The sequence below is a fragment of the Argopecten irradians genome, chromosome 4 (genome assembly GCF_041381155.1).
Source record: "Argopecten irradians isolate NY chromosome 4, Ai_NY, whole genome shotgun sequence".
Taxonomy (NCBI): Eukaryota; Metazoa; Mollusca; class Bivalvia; order Pectinida; family Pectinidae; genus Argopecten; species Argopecten irradians.
The window spans coordinates 24,713,032-24,732,328 of NC_091137.1; the positions used below are offsets into that span (position 1 = coordinate 24,713,032).

The window sequence follows — 19,297 nt, forward strand, 5'->3', positions numbered from 1 at the left end:
AAATAGAAAGTTTTGACAGAAGTCGGATGAATCTGGTATTATGGTAAATGTTGATGGATCAACCTGTTTAAAAATCTTGGGCTATTGAGTAGCTGTGTCAGTTGATACAGAAGGTCTGTTTCCTTTCCTGTTTAGATGTACTGTAATATCCTAGCCCCCCCTTTTTTTTTTGAATATTCGTAAGTGACCTTTGACATCCATACACTGGCTTTCTTGAATTTCAAGCTTCATTTCACATCCATCAATATGACATGCCATTATTTTGCCATTAGGCTTACATTCTGTACTGCCTGCTGTGATCACAGGGATTAGACTACCCTCTGACAAAGTGAGATAAATTTACATAATTCTGGCTCGACATGGAGTAAATCGTTTTTCCAAGCTTGTTTCTCATTATCAGCCAATCAAAGAGCTTGTTTCTCATTATCAACCAATCACAAATTGGTGATCAAGCTGGAAAAAAACTAATTTTCGGAAAAACTCATAATATTTGAAACACATATGGTGTAGAAATGCACAGAGCTGATACAGAAAGATGGTGCGATACGAAAGGTAATAAAGTAGCAAAGCATCTGTACTTAACCATCTTACACAACATCTACAGTTACGGCTTTGCCAGGCTAACAGTCAGCCTTCCCCTGATCATAACCTGTTGGGGGCCGCACATTCATTAATGGATAAAAAAGTCGGGCTAGGGTTTCCCTTAAGCTATTTGTAGATTGACATCCAACACATTAGAAATGACGGGGATAGTTTGGCTAACCGACAGAAATTGGAAATGAATTAGCTACAGCTATTTCAATTACTGCGCACATCCAGAAACAGCAGTCGTTCTTCAGTTCCTGCAAAGTACACTCATAAGTTATCTCCCTTTTGTTCCTCTCTTGTATATGTTTTCTGTAATACTCCATAGATTAGGAGCTTTTGCAATAGTGGAGTAATGAGTATTTGCTTTATCTTCCTTCTAGTGTTCTATTTGACAAAACACTCTCAAAGAGGCTCTCATCCCCTGTGCTTTATCGTCCTTAAAACCAAAAGGTCAAGAGTTCCAAATAAGTTACTCCTTGACCATTGGTAACAAAGGTCATCTTCAAAAATAATTGATACGTAACATATATTGAAAACAGTATTGCTGGATTAAAACAGTACTGTATTTGTTTAAATGTCCAAAATAAGAAGCTGATGCAAAAGAAGTCTTATTCCTGGTCCTTGGAAGTCATTTGCATAATAAGACCCGCCTACAATGATGTTTCGCTTTGGTTAGTGTATACTTAGGTTGCTATTGGTGGATGTGTGCTGTATCTAGAGACGTCCTTAGTAACCATGAGACAGTTGCTAAAACTTTGTATTATAAAGTCCCACCATATGTACATGAATCGATCAGGTGAGACACTTTACCAGCAGGATTCTGTAAAAGTGAAATAAGCGTCGTTATGTTTTGTGTCTATATTGTGTACTCATTAACCAACATAGTACCCCATACCAATACATCACTGTCCCATTGTCCCCCCCCCCCCCCCCCCCCCCAATTTTATTCATTCCTCTCCTACTTCTATCCCATTCTTCCTCCGTGACACAGATCTTATTAATTTATTCTTTTCCCTTTCCTCATTTTCTATTCTTTTCTCCCTCATTGTTTCCCCTCTAGAAAATAATGTGTATGCTCCCTCTTTACACCCTTCCCTTACTCTTCATCTTTCAAATTCAAAATTAAGATGCTAATTTCCTCACAAAATATCTGACTGAATATCTATAAAGCATTCACCCTTTCTCTCTGCATGTTTTAACAGAGTTACTGCCCTTGCTTGATCAGATATAACACCTACGTAAACATCAGCTTTTATATGCTTATCAGATCTGTATACTTATATAATTTGTTTTTGTATCCATCAATGATTTATTTGAAATAATATCTTTCTTCTTCAAAATTTATTACAGTGCTTAAAGTATAAATCTTTAGATAAAAACTTAAACCTTTATAATTCTGGTCATTTGTATGGAAAACGTGAATTCATAAACGGTGCGGTAGATTCATTATTATCTGTTGTTAAGATCATATAATAATTCTTTATATGCAGAAAGATTTGAATCGCCACAACAGCTAGACTTCAAGTCTTAGTAAAACTATGAATTAATATCAGTTTTACTTTCGTTTGTAATGATGATCATGGTGTATCATGTAATCTAGATGTTCTCCGCATTCTGACTCACATTGATACTTATTATGACGAATTCTTATTGAAGTTTTCTTACATGACAGGGTAAAGTTCATTTCTACCTTAATTTTAAATTAAAAACTTATGTTATTATACATCCGGATATGAGCCTTAGATCACATGCACTTTCTAATATTCTAATGTAGTTCGTATCCACAATTTCCTATAAATGGCCTTATTTAAGTTCCATTCTTTCGACTATGAATGGCCTTAGTTCTGATACATTCCATCTCCTATTAATGGCCTTAGTTCACATCCATTCCATTTCCTATGAATGGGCTTAGTTCACATCCATTCTATCTTCTATGAATGGCCTTAGTTCAGATCCATTCTATCTCCTATGAATGGCTTTGTTCAGATCCACTTTATCTCCTATGAAGGGCCTTAGTTCTGATCCATTCTATCTCCTATGAATGGTCTTAGTTCTGATCCATTCCATCACCTATGAATGGCCTTAGTTCTGATCCATTCCATCTCCTATGAATGGCCTTAGTTCTGATCCATTCCATCTCCTATGAATGGCCTTAGTTCTGATCCATTCCATCTCCTATGAATGGCCTTTTAGTTTCCTGATCCATTCCATCTTCTGTGAATGGCCTTAGTTCAGATCCATTCTACTCCTATGAATGGCCTTAGTTCTGATCCATTCCATCTCCTATGAATCCAGTTCTTCCATCTCCTATGAATGGCCTTAGTTCTGATCCATTCAATCTCCTATGAATGGCCTTAGTTCTAATCCATTCCATCTCCTATGAATGGCCTTAGTTCTGATCCATTATGAATGGCCTTAGAATCCATTCCATCTCCTATGAATCTTAGTTCTGATCCATTCAATCTCCTATGATCCATTCTCGTAGTTCTAAATATCCATCTCCCATCTCCTATGAATGGCCTAGTTCTGATCCATTCCATCTCGTATGAATGGCCTTAGTTCTGAACGCATTCCATCTCCTATGAATGGCATTTTAGTTCTGATCCATTCCATCATCGTATGAATGGCCTTATAAGTTCTGATCCATTCCGTATAGTCCTATGAATGGCCTTAGTTCTGATCCATTTCAATCTCCTATGAATGGCCTTAGTTCTGATCCATTCCATTCCCTATGAATGGCCTTATTCTGTTTCCATATCTATCTTCTATGAATTGCCGCTTAGTTCTGATCCATTCTATCTCCTATGAATGGCCTTAGTTCTGATCCATTCCATCTCCTATGAATGGCCTTAGTTCTGATCCATTCAATCTCCTATGAATGGCCTTAGTCTGATCCATTCCATCTCCTATGAATGGCCTTAGTTCTGATCCATTGTCACAATCCTCCTATGAATGGCCTTAGTTCTGATCCATTGTCCATCATCCTATGAATGGCCTTAGTTCTGATATCCATTCTATCTCCCTATGAATGGCATCCTTAGTTTCTGATCCATTCTCAATTTTCCTATGGAAATGAGTCAATCTTGTTTAGAATTATTAGCCTGAGATAACATTTTAATATTATATCAATATAATTCCATTCCATCCTTACGTATGGGGCCAAAACTTAGTTCAAATTAAATGGTATGAATGGCATCAAACTTGCATAGATGGAATGGTCTTCAAATCCTATGAATACAAAAATTGTGAATAATATTGACCCTGGGGTCTCATCTTTTAGTTCTGGGTAGGGGGTCATATTACTTTTTCCATTTATAATAGGAAAAATCACATTTATGAACATTAATTTCCTATTTGCCTTAGTTTTTCATAGGAAATTAGTCAAACTTGGTTCTGATTATTATTAGTCTGAAATAGCATTTTCTGAACATCATATCCATATTGGTCAATGGCCTTATCCCCATCTCAGAGGGGCAGGGCCTTAGTTCTGATCAATTCCATCTTCTAGATGAATGGCCTTAGTTCTGATCCCATTCCATCTGCTTGAATGGCTCTTAGATTCTGATCCATTCAATCTCCTATGAATGGCCTTAGTTGGATCCATTCACTCTCTATGGAATGCCTTAGTTCTAATCAATTCATCTCCTATGAATGGCCTTAGTTCTGATCATTCCATCTCGTATGAATGGCCTTGTATTCTAATCCATTCCATTCTGCTATGAATGGCCTTAGTTCTGATCCATTCCATCCTGTATGAAAAAATGGCCTTAGTTCTAATCCATTCCATCTCTAATGAATGGCCTTAGTTCATATCAACTCTTATCTCCTATGCTTAGGGCCTTAGTTCAGGATCCATTTCCATCTCCTATGAATGCCCCCCTTAGTTCTGAGATCCATTACCATCTCGTGATGAATGGCCTTTGTTCGAATCCATTCCCATCTCCTAAGAATGGCCTTAGATCATATCAGCTCTAATCTCCATGAAGGGGCCTTAGTTCAATCCATTCCATCTCCTATGAATGGCCTTAGTTCTGATGGATTCCATAATCTTCATAGATTATGAATGTCAAAATTTATAAAATCACTGAATGACTCCAAATCCTGATGGTTGAATCAGATATAGTGTTTTTGTGTCTTTGTTCAGATCATTCTGTATCCTAACTTAGGTGACCGCTTAGGCCCATGGGCCTCTTGTTTGTTTTTGTATCCTTAGTCAATTATCTTTGAAATATCATTACTTCAAAATTTATTACAAAACTTAAAGTATAAATCTGTTAGATAATTAAACCTTTATAATTCTGGTATATTTAACTGTAAAACGTGAATTCATAAACGTGCGGTAGATGGATTTTTATCTGCCAAGGTATGCATGATTTCAGCCCCATTCTAGCGTGTGTGAGATTTATATGCAGAAAGATTTAATCCCACAAAAAACTTTAGTTAAGATGTATTAACATTCTTGGAAAAATTAATATTGATATAGACATTGCATATGTTTTGCTATTTATAATGAAACATATTGATAAATATGCATCTTTGATTGTAAAAAGATGGTTTCGATGGTACAGTGTTTATTACAAACTCTATCTCAATGTTCTGTCTTTGTTGATGTAAAGCCAATAATACTGATAACAGAAGCTTCAAATTACATACAAGACCTCAAAAATGGTGAAGTAATTAGAAAATCAGCATTTACAGGAAGTTGATGTGGAAATTATTTAACAACGAAAACCAGAGGGAAGCAGAGACGGTGTGGAGATTTCTCATTCTGAGACTCTGCAATATAGATGAGTTTGTACTGAATGTCTTTGGTGTTGAAAACCACTTCTTTAATGTTACGTATCAGTCGTCACTGGAGGTTTAAGTGATTATAGACACCACTTGACATCTAAAACAGACGCTTGCCTCCTTTTATCTTTCCTCAGAAAAACTTCTCTGGCTTTCGTTATTTATCTTTGAGGAAAAATTTTGAAGAAATTGCTGGAAGTAAAACAGGTTTTTGTTTGCAGTATTTGTGTAAAATAAACTTAACATGATTCAAAACTGGTATCGTATTTTGTAATTTCAAGCTAAGGTATCTTATATAAGGAAGTATTTTTATACAATTATAAAGCTGCTGATAATACACCTGCTAAAGCTCTCCTCATCAACTATTTCAATCAGTTTTCAAACTATATTTTTGTTTCAAAATTATGCAAAAAAAGGATCTTTTGTCAAAAAACTAGTCTGATGAGAAAACTAGAGTTGTGGTTGGTCCATAATCATAAAATGAGTAATAGATGAAATCTCTGAACAACAAAATTATTCATCAGTAGCTTTCGACCTAGTGGTTGCCTTTTTCAGTCGTAACTTTGATCAGTAAGGAGCTTAAGACTAGTTTATAGTGGGATTCAGTCTTGATCCATTCCATCATCGTCAGAATAGGCCTTAGTTCTAATCCATTCCCTATCTCCTATGAATGGCCTTAGTTTCATAATCTAATATTGATATAGACATTGCATATGTTTTGCTATTTATAATGAAACATATTGATAAATATGCATCTTTGATTGTAAAAAGACGGTTTCGATGGTACAGTGTTTATTACAAACTCTATCTCAATGTTCTGTCTTTGTTGATGTAAAGCCAATAATACTGATAACAGAAGCTTCAAATTACATACAAGACCTCAAAAATGGTGAAGTAATTAGAAAATCAGCATTTACAGGAAGTTGATGTGGAAATGATTTAACAACAAAACCAGAGGGAAGCAGAGACGGTGTGGAGATTTCTCGTTCGGAGACTCTGCAATATAGATGAGTTTGTACTGAATGTCTTTGGTGTTGAAAACCACTTCTTTAATGTTACGTATCAGTCGTCACTGGAGGTTTAAGTGATTATAGACACCACTTGACATCTAAAACAGACGCTTGCCTCCTTTTATCTTTCCTCAGAAAAACTTCTCTGGCTTTCGTTATTTATCTTTGAGGAAAAATTTTGAAGAAATTGCTGGAAGTAAAACAGGTTTTTGTTTGCAGTATTTGTGTAAAATAAACTTAACATGATTCAAAACTGGTATCGTATTTTGTAATTTCAAGCTAAGGTATCTTATATAAGGAGTATTTTTATACAATTATAAAGCTGCTGATAATACACCTGCTAAAGCTCTCATCAACTATTTCAATTAGTTTTCAAACCATATTTTTGTTTCAAAATTATGCAAAAAAAGGATCTTTTGTCAAAAAACTAGTCTGATGAGAAAACTAGAGTTGTGGTTGGTCCATAATCATAAAATGACGTAATAGATGAAATCTCTGAACAACAAAATGTATTCATCAGTAGCTTTCAACCTAGTGGTTGCCTTTTTCAGTCGTAACTTTGATCAGTAAGGAGCTTAAGACTAGTTTATAGTGGGATTCAGTCGATTCTTTTTAAAAATTATTTATCTATACTATTTTTTTACCCCCTCCCCCACCAATTAACAGCTCCCTCCATTAAATTGGTTATATATTGTTTTTGTGACTGAGGTTGTCTGGTCAGGCTCTTTGGGTACATGTCTGATACCCAACTTATCCAGCCAAAGAGAATCAGTCAGACTCTTTGGGTACATGACTGATACCCAACTTATCCAGCCAAGGAGAACTGGTCAGACTCTTTGGGTACATGACTGATACCCAACTTATCAAGCCAAGGAGAACTGGTCAGACTCTTTGGGTACATGACTGATACCCAACTTATCAAGCCAAGGAGAACTGGTCAGACTCTTTGGGTACATGACTGATACCCAACTTATCAAGCCAAGGAGAACTGGTCAGACTCTTTGGGTACATGACTGATACCCTACTTATCAAGCCAAGGAGAACTGGTCAGACTCTTTGGGTACATGACTGATACCTAACTTATCCAGTCAAAGAGAACTGGTCAGACTCTTTGGGTACATGACTGCAGATACCCAACTTATCCAGCAGAGGAGAACCGGTCAGCTTCGTTGGGTACATGTCTGATACGCCACCCATCCAGCCACAGAGAACCATGCAGTCAGACTCTTTGGGTGCATGTCTGATACCCCACCAATCCAGCCAAAAGAGGTTCTGTCTGGCTAAAAAGTTTACTACAGCATGTATTTAGGAGGGTTATTTATCTATGATCTGTTTCTAAAGTGTTGGCTAAAACAAATGTTTGATACATATTTTATCAGATTTATAATAGATGTTGCTTGTTTTAAAATTAAGATATCAAAGAACATTATAATTAACTTATCTATTTTTTGTCCTTATTTTGAAAGAAGATAAGATGCCAAAGATAACACTGTTCTTGTTCATGCTTGTAACATCTTTCCTTTTTCTTGCAGCTGGTTGTGCTTGTGAGGAAATATTCTGAAAGTGATGTTACCTGTCTAAAATTCAAGGGATGTAACTCTGTATGAGGTTAAAGGCAGTTGTGTAGCAGGTTTCTACTTTGGATTTTATTGCCATGGCAACGTTATCATCGGAACATTACAACTTTTACAAAGAGGACTTAACACCTTAATTAATCAAAGACTTGGTAAGTTTAAATTACTAACAGAAGCTGATTCTTTAACCATACATATAACAGTTATAATACCTGATGGGACATCGTTATTGGTGCCAGTGGCCAGGATTAACATGGATTAAAAAGACCACCCTTCCTTAGTCCAGTGGACACTAGACACTAACCTAGCTTCTGTTGTATTATGAGGGAACTTAAAGATGTGCGACATTCACCTGTACATATTTGGTCACTGTTACAATTTTCCCAGCAAAGGAAACTAAAGGCATTCAAAGTAAAACAAAGGAAAAAGAGCAAATAGAATCTTGATTGGTAATATGCTTGTTCGGACATCCTTTCAATAGCCAGAGCCATTTACAAGCATATCAAGAATTGGGGAAAAAAAATTTCTTGTCACTGCTCCCATGTGGGCTTAAAACATGTGACCCGGAGTTAGATGGCTGAAGTGATGAACCGTCTTTAAGTTCCCTCATAATACAACAGAAGCTAGGTTAGTGTCTAGTGTCCACTGGACTAAGGAAGGGTGGTCTTTTTAATCCATGTTAATCCTGGCCACTGGCACCAATGGGGCACCGTAATGACACCAATATTGTGATTAAGGATCAGATAAAGGGCCTTGGAATACCATGTTGTGATAGATAGAGGAACACCACTATAGTGTTGTGGTACCAATATTTAGGGTATAGATTTGAGGTGTGTGGTCAGGTGTTTTGACCTTCTCATACAACCATTACTGTTAAACAGGAAATTGACCCAATCGTCACTTTTGTGTAATTAGCCTTTCATATGCGTAGGTATCAACTTAGAAAAGTATGGATATGTTTTTGTAAGATAACAGGGAGTTCTGACTTACAATGATATCGATAGTCTTGTTTGCACTTGTCTCCCTTTGAGTAATAATCTAGAAAATAAGCCATCCAGGGTAATTTTGAAAAAAGATCAAATATCATTTTAAGGTATATAAGCCACAGGTTGCTATGTGGATTAAAAAAGAAAATAAGGTGTTACTATAGAGAGTGTTTCATACCTTGTGATACAAGTGTTCAGTCTAATGTGGTTCCATGAGAATTAAAGTCCAAGGTCAGGTATTGATACTTGAGGGTGTGAGGTGAGGAAGGTGTAGGTCATATTGTGGTATTTCGAGGAAGGTGAGAAAGATAAAGGCCATATATTGGTAACCTTAGCAATTTTTGCGAAAAGGCAAAGATAAAAAAGAGTTGCATTGAGGAAGCAAAAATCAATAGGGATTATAAATATGAAAAGAACAGGAATTTAAGCTTAACATAAAAAAAACATATCACAGGGGAAGTTTGACAGTTTCATGAGAGTGTAAAGGTCAAATAAGGATCTTTGTCAAAAGGAATTACCTTGAAATAGGTAAAGGGAAAGATGGAAGGCAAGGTCAAATGGAATTACCTTGCAATAGGTAAAGGGAAAGATGGAAGGCAAGGTCAAATGGAATTACCTTGCAATAGGTAAAGGGAAAGATGGAAGGCAAGGTCAAATGGAATTACCTTTATGAAGGCAAAAGTCATTAGAGATTATTTTGGAAAAGGCAAAGGTCAAAAGAAATCACCTTGAAGTAGGCAAATGTCAGTAAGTCAGGGGTGTTTAGTTTAAAGAAGTCAAAGATCAAAAAGCATTACCTTGAAGAAGGCAAAAGTTAAAAGGTTATTTTAACCCTGAGGATCGCAAAGTTCATGTAAGGATTATCCTTTGGAAATGCACAATTAGCAAAAGGGGCAGGTACTTCCATAGTCTGTTCCCTATAGTATTAATTGTGCTCGGTGTGAACAAACAAATTTACTTTACACTGATAATTGTTGAATCTGTCCTGTATGACCACAATGTGAACTACCAGAGCTTTGAACAATCATTTTAGTCATCATGAGAAATTAAAAAAAAAAAATTATAATAAGTGCATTGTACACTGAGTATTTTCAATTGAATAAGAAAGCACATGTGAGTTTCTTCGGTGTCAGAATTAAGGCCTTAAGGTGAGGTTTGGTGAATACATATTTAAAGGTCCAGTAACTTCTCTATAATCTATAATTATCTAACCTACAGATAATAGAAGAAAAAAAACCTATTGACTAGTCAACTCCATTCTGAACCTGATTCCATTCAATGTTGAATAGGTCCACACACTGACTGTTTTTAACAGGTTTATAAAACTTCAACAGTGTTACTGCACTTTCTATTGTCTGTCTGACCTAGATACAAGGATTTCAGAATTTATATGAGCAGAAATCTTTATATCTAATATGATTGATAAATATTTAGCAAATGTTTAAGGGCATACAGAGACTTTCGTTTTAAGATGATATTTATATATCAACAATTTTTTTTACAAATTGTCAAGAGAATAAACCAAAAATAATAAAAAAGAAAAATCCTTATAAAATGTTTTTGCCTCTTCCATGGCTTTGGGGTTACACAATTTTTCCTATGTCAGTCTAGTTCCGTACCTTTTCTCTTTGATACACGATAGGCAATGGATTTATATCTTCCAGATATTTTTCTTATTTGTTTGTTCTGTCAACTGAGATTTAGAATTAACCTCCAAGAAATACCATAGGAGATAATTGGAGATAGGGGTTTTAGAGTCAAAGATGGTGGTAGTTGAGCTTGAGGAAGTTTAGTCACAAGGGACCAACTTGCTCAACAGATATGCTGGCCCTTTCTATGTTTTTGTGTCCAAGGAAAAAGTTGAAATGTTCATTTCTTATATCCTGTATGTCAGTGAGCTAAATTAGTGTATTTTAAAGAAATACAGTTAATGATTTTACTGTATCTCCATTTTAACCATATCTTCTTAAGTAAAAATACGTACAGATATCCTTATATATCGCTATCATTTTATCTGCTAAATACTCTTATACTGCTAAAATTGGCAGTTCAGAGACAATTTCAAATCCACATCATAATCTTTTAAACATCTTACACCCTGTTTGTGTGCTGATCTTGTTTTCAAACAAATTAGGAAATTGAAAAAAGGGCTCTGTCAATAAAGAAATAAATGGAGAAAAAATTTAATTGAGGGTGAGCTTTGTGTGGTATCAAACACTTTCAGCAAACATTTCAAACCAATCTGTAACAGGACGTTTAGGCATTCACAAATCGCTGTCGAAAAACTTTCTAAAGAATTCTTATGGAAGTCTTGTATGGAATTGAATAAAAGCGGCACAGCAATGTTTGCTGAACACTTGTCATTGAATGGCTGTTTTATTGGATCATCTCACTCCCGTATAGATACTTCGCAACATTCCCGCACTTCACAAAAGTGCAAGTATTCATCAGTGTTTACCTTGTTCATCTGAGCGTTTGAAAGTCAACAGGAAATCACAGCCAATATTTAAGCTTTCTCCAGACAAGAAGATTATACGTCAATGCTTTTCCTTCCAAATCTATATTTAAATTTATTTAGATCTCCAAGGTATGATTAAGAATGATGTGTCAAAAAGAAAATCAACCATCAAAAAGAAAAAAAAAACAGATTTGATCCTGCTCAAATTACATTTGACAAGTGAAAAATGAAGAAGAATCATTTGATACTTATAAGAGCCACTAGGATTTGAGGATTGTTGATGCTTGTAAGTGTTTGTGTATAGTAACAATATCCGTCTCCATAGGTTTCAGATTTAATCAGTTTTATAGGTTTCAGATTTAATCAGTTTTAAAGAATTATGATATTTTCTGAACATGCTGTATCAAAACGTTAAAACGACATTAAATCAAAATGGTATTTTAAGTTCCATTGCCCAGAGCTTGTTCGAGACCTCTTGCTGTCACAATGCAAGGGCTAGCTAGTAAACTTCACCAATGCTTTATGGTCAAGTTTTGATAACTTTTCTATATAATTAACTAAAACCATTGATCCAAACATCTATTTTAGTGTCTTTAAGCATCTTTAGGTGAAGGGATATGAAGTTTGTTCAAATAGATGACCTTAAACATCATCAAGGTTGCAGGGACCAAACATTAAACAATACAAATATTTTTTTTGATGTTTTTGAAGCAGCGCTTTCACAATTGCATTTGATAAGAATAGTTTCCCCCAAATCTTTAGTTTTTAGGTTGTTTAACGCCTTGTGTGATTTATATGTTGTTAGTGGAACAATCATGTTTTAGTTCTTGTCTAACACCTGAAATATGTATAGTGACTACCTGTTAACGAGGCAGACCTCCCTAAATCACCTATTTGACCAGTACTGCCTGTCTAGTCCGGACAGGTGATGTGCTGGACATATCACACTTTGATTGACTTTGATGATCAGTATCTGTCCACAGGTATGGCTAAGGTATTCCTTTAATTCACACCTTTACAGGTCCATGGAAAATACCTATGGCCAAATTGTCTACTGACCTGTAGCGACTCATTCGACCATGGCATGCAAATATGTGTATTAGCATACAGATGATACTGTGTATTTGTACTATCTATGTACATCGTAAAACCGTCCACAAAAAAGGTGTGATTATATTACATAGTTTACCTATAAAGGTTCCCATCCTGATCATTAAATTTCCCTGTTTTTGTCCATGACTGTGTAGATAGAGATCTACTGATTTATGTATCCTTCGAAACATTTATATACCAAAGGGAACTGACTCACTGTACAGTATCTAGGGTATGTTGAGGATATTTACGGTAGTTTGACTTACTTGACCTGGTCAGATGTGTGAAGGTCTTGCTAACTATGGCCACCAGGCATGTCTACCTATATGTTTAACTATGACCTTGGTAGAGGACAAAGTCACTATGGTCAGTAGGTATCAATAGGGTGAAATATATCCAATCATGAATTGTTGGTAAATGCATTTTGTTTGTATTTATCTTCCTTTATATTATGTTATGTTCACATTTCAGAACATCAATCTTATAGATATGCAGGCAAACTTCATTACTTCAAAATTACTTGAACCATAAAGTGAAAAATAATAAAGTAAAAAATAGAGTAGTGCCTTTGAGCAACAAGTTTTTTAAATGAATCCATGATATGTTCTAGTCTTTCCTATTCCTATTGTCCCCCATCACTTCCCACTATTGTCCATTCACTCCTGAGACAGCTAGCTCTTGGTTTTGTACCAACAGATAATCATAGATTTCTGGCCTGGAAAACAAGACATATAGTGCTTCTATAAATACCTTGTGATTTCTGCCCTGGCGTTTCCAGCAGTATGCTCCAGTGAGGTAGCACTAGATTTCTGCCCTGGCTTCTACAGTATGCTCCAGTGAGGTAGCACTAGATTTCTGCCCTGGTTTCAGCAGTATACTGCAGTGAGGTAGCACTAGATTTTTGCCCTGGCTTTTGCAGTATGCTCAGTGAGGTAGTACTAGATTTCTACCCTGGCTTCTACAGTATGTTCCAGTGAGGTAACACTAGATTTCTGCCCTGCTTCTGCAGCCCAGTGAGGTAACACTAGATTTTGCCCTGTATTCTAGTATGCTTATACGCTCCAGTGAGGTAACACTAGATTTCTGCCCTGGCTTCTACATTATGCTCCAGTGAGTAGTACTAGATTTCTGTTCTGGCTTCTGTAGTATGCTTCAGTGAGGTAGCACTAGATTTCTGCCCTGGCTTCTCATTATGCTCCAATGAGGTAACTAGATTTCTGCCCTGTATTCTACAGTATGCTCCATGAGGTAACACTAGATTTCTGCCCTGTATTCTGTAGTATGCTTCAGTGAGGTAACACTAGATTTCTGCTCTGGCTTCTGTAGTAGGCTCCATGAGGTAACACTTGATTACTGCCCTGTATTCTACAGTAGTTCCAGTGAGGTAACACTAGATTTCTGCCCTGGCTTCTCATTATGCAGGTAACACTAGATTTCTGCCCTGTATTCTACAGTATGCTTATATGCTCCAGTGAGGTAGCACTAGATTTCTGCCCTGGGCTTTTGCAGTACATGCTCCAGTGAGGTAGTACTAGATTTCTGCCCTGGCTTCTACAGTATGTTCCAGTGAGGTAACACTAGATTTCTGCCCTGTATTGGCAGTCTGCTTAGTACGCTCCAGTGAGGTAGCACTAGATTTCTGCTCCTGGCTTCTACATACAGTATGCTTCAGTGAGGTAACACTAGATTTCTGCCCTGTATTCTACAGTATGCTTCAGTGAGGTAACACTAGATTTCTGCCTGTTCTCATTATGCCCTGTGAGGTTACTACAGTAGTATGCTTCAGTGAGGTAGCACTAGATTTCTGCCCTGGTTTCTAGCAGTATACTCCAGTGAGGTAGCACTAGATTTTTTTGGCCCTGTAGTATGCTTCAGTGAGTATGCTCCAATCTAGGTAGAACACTAGATTTCTGCCTGGATTATGCCTGCTACAGTATGCCTGGCTAGATTTCTACATTATGCTCCAGTGAGGTAACACTAGATTACTGCCCTGGCTTCTGCAGTACGCTCCAGTGAGGTAACACTAGATTTCTACCCCTGGTTTCAGCAGTATACTGCAGTGAGGTAACACTAGATTTCTGTCCCTGGCGGCTTCTGTAGTATGCTTCAGTGAGGTAACACTAGATTTCTGCCCTGGCTTCTACAGTATGCTCCAGTGAGGTAGTACTAGATTTCTGCCATGGCTTCTGCAGTATGCTCCAATCAGGTAGCACTAGAAAGAAGTCTCAACATCACAAGGAGACACAACTTAATTATACTTTATCAGGGGAAATAATAATCGTTAAATGACCTGATCTTTTGAAAAGACAAACACATTTACATTAGTGTAAGAGAGTTAAGCTTAATATGGTGGACAAACATGATTTAACTGAGATTTAAAAAAATGTTACACTGGTTCTGTATAAGCTTTCCTTATTTCAATTTCATTAAAAATGTTTCTTGTTTGACATCAAGCCTCAGCCCTTGATTAAGGTCACTGTTACTATTTATAGGAAAATATCAACGATAACTTTTGTTACTGTGATGTGTTTTTGTGTCACCTGCAACACCTGGCGTCGTCTGTGTCGGCATCCGGGAAACGGTTTCCGTGTGATAGCTTAATTATTTATTGTCCAATTTCAACCAAATTTAGTGTACTGCTTTATATCATTCAGATATCGGATGAGTACGATAATGGTCAAAATCCGTCAATATTTGCAAGAGTTATGGGACTTTAAAATTGTCAAAACAGATAAATCCATGGTTTCTGCTCGATAACTGAAATATTTAGTGTCCAATTTCAACAAAATTTTATAAGTTGCTTTATGTCAATGAGATATCGGATGATTTTAATAATAAGTGAAATCCGTCAATACTTGCAAGAGTTACGGGACTTTAAGATGATCAAAACAGATAAATCCATGGTTTCTGCTTAATAACCTTAGTATTTATTGTCCAATTTCAACCAAATTTGGTGTATTGCTTTATATCAATGAGATCTTAGATGGGTTTGATATTGGTCAAAATACATCAATATTTGCAAGAGTTACGGGACTTGATATTAACAATATTTACAACTGTAAATAACTATTAACTATTTTTTGTGATGCTGTGCAGGCGACACATCCACTTCCGTGGAATTCTTTTATAGACTTAGATTTACACACACACCTGGGACACGGGATGACAATGACAAAGTAAGACTAGAACAAGTGTTCATGTGAGGGATGATGAGAAAGTGAAGACCCTGAAATGATTACTTAGCTATTGACAGTTTCAGGCCATTTACCTGTAAATATTGTCTCATTACCCTACTTAATTAATCTCTTAGCGCCGTGTGACCTTTTCACCTTTTATTAGTTTGAATGAAATGTCTACGTTTAGGATGGACATTTTGATCTTCAGGTGAGAACCACCGATGATTTATGTCATGAAGTAGTAATCAGATGTGGGGCCACCGTTTTGTAATTTATTGTCGTTAGAAATTCTGGCTTGTGTTTAAGACACGTTGATGTTATAGCTGCCACTTTTATGTTATATGTTTAAGTGTAGTATAGGCTTCTTATACTTTATTATTATGATAGGCCTCAACCGGCGTCACAGTGGTTAAGGTGTCTGACATTACAGTTGTTGTCCTTCACCTCTGTGTTATAAATGATGACTTACATGAATGGGACTACGGTAGCTTAGTGGTTAAGGTATATGACATTTTACTGGAAGCTCATTGCCTCTTGTTGATGATGGTTAAGCTTATATATTTTATAAATATTAAAGACTTTACTGACTTAGTTATAGTGTCAGAAATATCATCCTAAGAAGCTGCAGAAACCATCTTCTGAAACGTCATACTTAGTCAGTCAGTGTTGTTCTTCAATAGAAGTTGCTGACTGATTCAAGTGTTCCTTGAGTTGATCTTCCAGAACCAATTGTTTTGTTGCTTTGTGAGAAATGTTCTATTTATTACATGGTTCGACCTTAGGCATAAGAAACTTAGTGTTTTTCGTTTCTAGTGTTATACACTGTGTTCCATATAATATACATGTGAATATTTGTTCCCAGGTATGAAATGTTTGCTCTCACTATCTTTCTAGTCCTATCTTGAACTCTCTTCAATTTCTAGAATTACCAAGGACATTATTGTTAAATTCATAATTAGTCTTTCTGGGGTTTTTTAATAAAACATTCAAGATGGCTACCTCTAGCCGTTAGTGGATTCATTTTACAGTGACTCTATGTTGTCTCAAATTTATTAATCCTTAGAACTTTTGAGGCCTCCGTAAATCAAGCTGAACTAAAGAAACCATCATTTTGATTGAAAATTTTCAGAAGTCTTAAAATATTTAAGTATCAAAGGTATACACTGTTCTGTAAATATAGATGCATGTATATTAGATAGCAGATTTTCTGTTAAGTCTGTCATAAATATTTTTGTGATTTTAATATAATTGGTATAGATGTAATGAAAGCAAAATAGTGAAAATTTCCAAACCACAAATAATTCCACTTTTACAGTATCCGAAAAATGCAAATAACCGTGAAAAATTAATGGCAAGGTGCAAGATATAAATTGATTTAAACGTTATGAAGTAATCATTACACTTAGCTAAGATTTATTGTGAATTAAAAAACCTGTTGTTTTCCTCTGCGTTTTCTATTCTTCTTTTCCACACGTTAATATTCCACAGAACATTTACATAATTCATTAGTTTTGCCTGACATTGAATGTTGTGAGATAAAAGTCAGGTTTAAATCTATTGCAAGTTTAATTAAAGAGCGAATTATCCCGTTATTTTCTGGAATTTAGACATTAATATGAGGTTTTAAATTATAAATCAAATTTGCATACACCGCCGTCATTCTGAAAGCTGTTGGATTTAATATTTGGAGGGAAAAAGACATTAATCATATTTTTAATGTTTGAAACCTTTTTATCATGTTTGAAATTTTCAAGTCAACAGAAGTCATAATGTCCGCCGTGGCGAATATTTAATGGAGAGAACTGCGGTGCTCTGGTCATTAAATATGGCTACCAGTCATCGTTATAATAAAAAGCCATTAGTATTTTAAAAGTACATTCATCATATTTCTCACCTTGCTAGATGTGGTTTGCTCAAAATGCCTGATAAACATATAGTGAAAAGGACTGGCTAGAAAGAGGTGATTTATTATTTATATGTTTGCTGATTGTAGAATGTGTTATAGTTGGTTTTAAGGAGACACAACACCTACAACATTATACCTCCTATCCATCACCTTGACCACAACCTTCTTTTTGTATTTCCTTGCTCCACAAATGCCCTTCCTTCTGATATGACCATGTCCCAGTTTGCTGCTTTAAGATGGCGTTTCACCCTTCTGTATATGAAAGTGTCCCTCTTAATAAATTGATTTCCCTTTGTCTATAAATTTGTCCTACCTACTCAATCAGTGGTAAAGCTTTATACCCCCTCTCTCCATACTTCCTCTCTTTCTTCTGTCTTTAAAGATTCCCCATCTGTCCAATGTTAATGCTTTATACCTCTCTCCATTCTTTCTGTCTTTCTTCTGTCTTTAAAGATTCCCTATTCATCAATTGTTATTGTCATTTAAGATTCTATATCTGTCCATTGTTAATGCTTTATACCTCTCTCCATACTTCTTGTCTTTTTTTTGTCTTGAACAGTGGTTCCTTTCTGTCCTGCGTCTCTATTTTATCCTCCTTTATATACATGTCCCACCCTCTCATATATAACATTCTGCCCTCCTTGTCCTAAAACCCTCCATATTGTTTTCTTAATATTTCTTATGTGCCCCTCCTTTTCATCTTTATTATAAGTATAAATCCCTCCATCCCTCTCAACCTCACGGTAATTTCTCTCCCTTCGTGTTGTCGTTCCCTCACCTGTATATTTGTCCCTACTACCTTAATTGAATGTCCTCCCTCCCCATACATTTCCTTTCCCTTGTCACATTGAAAACAAAATTGTCGGTTTATGGCGACAAACCATTGCTATGCAATGTTAATCGGTGTTATATGAGTTTGAATTTATAATAAAAAAACTGTAAATCCCTCCTCCTTGGTTGTCAGATTTATTAGTTTTTATTCCAATAACCTTTTTCATTGATTTGTATGACTGAGGTGTTGAAGGATTTTTTCATAAAGGCTGTCTCGTGTTCTTTCTCCTACTGTCAGACTATAATGTATTATGGTTTTACAGTCATTATTGTGTTAAAAGTAAAATGTTTTCTTATTCTTTACCGACTTTATCCTCCTTCTCTATATATCAAGGTACAACTATGGCCTTGTCCTTACTGTTATTCAACAAACTCAGTCAATCATTCATTAATTCAATTGCTCTTTCATTCATCTATTCTTTCATATTCAGTCATTGGAGAACACTTGCAATATTCTCTTTTTTTTTCCCCAAATATATCAAAGCATTAAAAGTTTAAATTTATTAACTCCTTCGCCCCTAAAGATGCATTTAGACCCTTTTAAATCAAAAACTAGATCAGTCCATTATGAAATTACAGGGGTGACCAAGTAAAAGGTGGAAATGGATATGATACATAAGTAAATTACATCAGAGAAATATCATTCATTCATACCTGTATATTTTGTTATAATTCCTACTGAGCGTTTTCTGTTCTGTTTTCCCAAATTTTAAGCCATAGACTGATCCATGGACTCCATGGATTCCCAGAGTAGAGTAGAAAGATCTGATGTCTGCATTTCTACCTTTATCTTCTATGTTTTCATTTATTTTCAAACATATGAGCTAATTATGATGCAGATTAAAATCAGTACTTCTGCTGGACATGCAGTTAAGATGATGAAAGTCT

The 19,297-nt window shown here is 35.8% G+C and overlaps 1 protein-coding gene across 2 annotated transcripts in view; it reads left to right on the forward strand.

Moving 5' to 3' along the window:
* The window catches only part of LOC138321083 (zinc finger protein GLI3-like), a 171,294-nt gene that overhangs the window by 40,170 nt on the left and 111,827 nt on the right, over positions 1–19,297 (forward strand). For both annotated transcript variants that reach the window (XM_069264494.1, XM_069264496.1), the window contains exon 2: positions 7,919–8,112. The gene's annotated coding sequence lies outside the window, so the exon portion shown is untranslated. The remainder of the gene's footprint in view (positions 1–7,918; positions 8,113–19,297) is intronic.